The 4,778-nt window shown below is 41.5% G+C and overlaps 1 protein-coding gene across 1 annotated transcript in view; it reads right to left on the reverse strand.

Annotated features, from left to right (window-relative positions):
- Positions 1–4,778, reverse strand: part of UST (uronyl-2-sulfotransferase) — a gene marked incomplete at its 5' end in the record, with an annotated part of 252,913 nt that overhangs the window by 151,334 nt on the left and 96,801 nt on the right. The window lies entirely within an intron of this gene.

Consider the following 4,778-nt stretch of genomic DNA (forward strand, 5'->3'; position numbering starts at 1 on the left):
AATAGAAGACTTCATTTCCTGCGCAGAGAAAGGAACAGGGCTGACCAGTGTGGGCACTTGCACTGTGGACTCCATTGTTATCTCCACCAGCAGATCCCTGACCTCCCATCCAGTTATGTTCCTGCATCTTCTTAGGACAGAGGCTCTAAATGCCTTTGCTTATAACAGATGTACAGAAAGGGAAAAGAAAAGATACCTGGATTTCTTAAGTTGGAGGCAGCAAATATTTCTTTTCCTAGGGTATAACTGTATTATTATACTGTATTTACGTAGAGCTTTTCATCTTAGGATCTCACTTCGGCTTTCCTAGTACAAAGTAAACCAAACTGTCAGAATTTTCAAACCTGAAGCTAGTAGCTTTTTGTCTGTGGAGATCAAAGGGAACACTTATCACAAGAGCTTCCCTAAACATCAAAGAAGCTTCCTGCTGGTCTGTCTTACAGAGGGTTCTACTGAGGGTGTCAAGTTTGGGGGAAAGAAGATCCCTCCAGCCTTTGAGCTTGGTGCTCCGTAGGAGGGCTCATGAAGGATCTGGAGCCAGGATAAGGACAAGCACTCACCTATCACCCACCTCCACTGCTCTATGAACGTCCACTTCTGCGCCCAGTCTCTAATCCCAGGTCCCAGCACCCTGTGAGGCAGTACCTCTTATTTTTGGAGGCGCCTCATTTCATTTCTTTCCAGAAAGCACCCACACTGGTCAGCCTCCTTTTCGTATCTCAAGTCCTTCCTTTTGGGATCAAGGATTACAGTATCTTGTCAAGTCAGAAAAAAAGGAATAGTATACCCACCACATGTTTCCCCTCCTACCATCAGTCAATCTTTCAGAAGACTGTCTCTAAACCGCCAAGAAATTGCTAGCTCAGGCCGGCATCGACCTAAGCCTCTTGGAGAAGTCAGGTTTGTCCAGGCTGCTCAGGTGGGGGGAGGACACGCGTGATAGCTGATCAGAAGTAACACTCCAGCCCTACACACTATTCAGCTGGCCCATATCTGTACGTGGGTTAAAATGTATGGAGCTGTACACGAAAACCACTGCCAATAGCGCACTCATGGTTTAATGGTGTAAATGATGCCCTGATGAGAAGGCGAGTGATCTCAGACCTTGCAACCAGCTAAATCACAATCCATTCTAAATCTCACCCTTCCCATCCAGCCCTTCATGATGGAGACCTCACATCCTTTCTCCCATAGGCTCCAAAGTCCAAGAGCCATCCTTGATTCATCTCCTTCCCTTAACCCATCTGTATAATCCACTTGCAAGTCCTGAAGGTGGTAAATATAACATGAGAGATCATGTGTGGATTTGCAAAGGGTTACAATTTGTGGACTTACTAGAGTGTTTACATATTCCAGAGTCATTGGCGGAGAGTAAGTTATCAATGTCTTCCAACTTCCACCATCTCGTAAACTATCTGCTACAAATATGAATTTCAGGAAACTCATGTGAAGTCTGATACTAGGAATTAGGAGGCCACAATTTGTGACTTGGCATCTGAAGATTCCTGACTGATTACCATAGCATACCTGGATCTCAGTTGGCGGGACTAAGGCATGCTAACCATACAAGAACCATCAAAGTCTTCTGTGACAAGAGCAATAAAAAAACCAGACATAATATATACCTACATATACAGATTATATCTCACTTTTACAATAGAAAATATCCCCAAGAAGTATCGTTCCACTCTGAATAAATTGCTTTACCTCCTCAAAGTTTTCCATACACACATCTGTAAAAATGAAGTAAGTTCATAAGTGATTGTAAGGAGTTACCCCAGGGTATTTTCATTCCAGGGAAAATAGTTAGAACGATACCTGCACATAATGAGCACTGGTAAGCTCACTAGCAGTCCTACTTGTACTCTGAGTAACAGCAGGAACAGTCTAAAACCCTACTTCCCTGCTTTCCATTCTCCACTCAGTAGTTTTCAACCCCGGATCCCCCTGCACATTCCACTTGCCTGCAATGATTTTAAGAAATGATACAGGGCCTCGCCTTAGTTGTCCTGATGTCATTATTCTGGGACAAGTCATTTGGCATTTGGTATTTTCTAAAGTTCTTCAGGTAATTCTAATGTCTAGCCAGGGCTGAGAATCACTGAAGTATATAATGCAAATTAGTGTATTTCCTAATTCAGGTCAAATCTCATTTTTTAGAAGTAAAAAGTAACAGACCTTATCCAAGCCAATCCTAATCACAGGTCACCTCCGTCATTTCTTATTGTACTACCGGAGTTCCAAATCAGAGAAGAAGGCGGATGGAGCGCTGATGCTCGCAGAGGGGCTCCCAACCACAGAGGAGGCCGCCAGGCAGCTCCAGGGACATAACCAAACTGAAAAGGACTGAGGCTCACGGGCTGGCCGAGAATGGGCTGGCCCAAGGCACTCTGGGTTTACCCCTTACACCACATGGGTTGCCCAAACCTTTCTGAGACTCCACAAATCCTTTCAAGAATAATTTTTAGACATTCTAGTTTCAGAATATATTTGCATTCTGTTGCGCCCCTCTTGTTTCAAGGTAAAAAGGGGAAGTAAAAGCATCCTCCTCCATCTGCCCAGAGTATCCCCAGACCTCAGTCAACTTAACCAGGGGATATTCTGTCAGTCCTTGGAGACATTTATATTTGATCCCTACGCACACTTTAAGGGCCCACAAGGACCAAAAAGGAAAAAGCCTCCAGAAAATTTGAAGCAAAGACACTGTCTGGTCCCAGCCCAGTGAGGCACCCCTTTTTCCAGGCAGTTTACCTGGAGTGGAGAGGAGATGGGGGGCCTAGTCAGCACATGTGAACCCAATAGAAACCAACACAACTGGACAAAGAAGAAACTGCTAGAAGCACTGACATGAAGAAGGTCTGTTGGACAGAATTATCAGGGTATGTGAAATAGCAACAGTGGCTCTTACGTAAGAGGAGAGTAGAAAGGAGCCCAGGGGGATTAGGGAAGGTATCACTAATAGCAATGACTGTCACTGGTGATAAAGAACAGCCTAGGGTGATGGAGGGACTGCTGCAGGCTGCAGAACAAAAGACCTGTGCTCCAATTTCACTCCTACCCCTTCTGAGTTGAGTGACCTTGGAAATATCACCTAATTTCCCTGGAGCTTAATGTTCCCACTTGCAACACAACTACATTAATAGTAGCACCTAAGTGGTCAGGTGGTTATGAAAATGAAACAAGACACTTAGCACAGTGCTTGCCTGGCATATAGTAAGTGCTCAATGAATGGTAGCTATTTCCTCATCTTACATTACCCAATATTATCATTTATATTTAATTTAACAATTTTCTTTCTTATTGAGGAAATCAAAGAGAATTCTGAGTCCTGGGGAGCAGTTTATTGTTTTAAGGATGAATATTAATATAAAGCAAGTATTTGTCATTATCTATTATTTTCCGATACTGGCTTGATATGCCTTCAAAAATATCCAATTTCCCCCCAAATTGTTTGAAATACCTTTAACAATGTGCAAATGAAGTTAGAGAACCTTCAGGGGATATAATTTATTCGTGACTCTTAAGTCTTGCATTAGCAGATTTATTTTTGTCTGAATTGGTCCCTGAAGAACAAAAATGTTTTAATTCCTATTCCTCTTATAGAAAACATAATATGCATTAGTGTCAATGTCAAAAAAGCCACCTCTTCACTGTGCCGATTTTGATCAAACATCAGCAGTTCCTTTACAGAGTCTTTCTTCCACGGGCCCTTTTAAAGTCATAATCATGAGCAATTGAAATCTTTTTCTCTTTGACTCAGAAGCAGACGTTTCACACAGGATTCTGGTTACCTACAGCAGGATCCTATGGCTGCATCTCCCCTTCCCACCCCCTGTGGAGTCTGGGCCTCTGATAAGACCCCGTTAATGAAGGAGTCACTGTTGAAGGCAACACTGAAACTCCAGCTTAGTCGTTGCCAAAAAATTATGCTAATGCCCCCTTTCCACCGTTAACCATGGGTTACATTTCTCTAAGAGGCAGCTGTCAGCACACACCAGCCGTGGTTAACAATGAGGAGATTGTATGCTGAGTAAACATCTCCAATTGCCCCAGTTCTGATAATTAACGCAGCCCCAAAGACACTGTAGTGGAGGAAAATTGCTTGCACAGCTTTATTTAAGCTTTAATAAAATTATTTTCCACTGAATTCAAACCAATGGCTCTATGAACTATCAATACTTAAGTATATTTACTAAAATACCTTAAAAAATACCTCGAATAACCACCCAATCAATTAACAAAGGCAAAAATGTCTGGAAAATACTTTCTTGATCTTAAATGATAAAAATGAGCATACCAGACACTGAAAAAAAAAGCAAATTAAACTGTTATCAGTTATGATTTAGAAAGCAGCTTCCATTTGTAATAAATTTTAAAAGCAAATTAATGCTTCTTTCTTTGTATGTCTGGTTAAAAAATACTGCCTTTTCTATAATACATCTTTTTCTTTCATTAAATCTGAATATACATTTTAGGATGTCAAGGGTACATTTGTAGAAGAAAATTACTTTTGGAATCAAATGATCAGTGAACTGCTGCTATAATAAAAACCTAAATATAAATAAGAGTTATTGCCAAATTAGCTCAGGAATTCATTGCAATCATATTATATGATCTCAAGCAGATAGGAATGGAGTATCAAACAGACATGGAATGCCTTGAGTTTCTGTTTCAATCCAGTAGATTTTCCTCCCAGAATAATTACTACAGTCAACTGACCCCTCCTGTGTAACTGCAATATACCCATTAACAGAGCAGCACCAGCGCTGCCCACCTCC

This window comes from Myotis davidii, unplaced genomic scaffold (assembly GCF_000327345.1).
Source record: "Myotis davidii unplaced genomic scaffold, ASM32734v1 scaffold1534, whole genome shotgun sequence".
NCBI lineage: Eukaryota > Metazoa > Chordata > Mammalia > Chiroptera > Vespertilionidae > Myotis > Myotis davidii.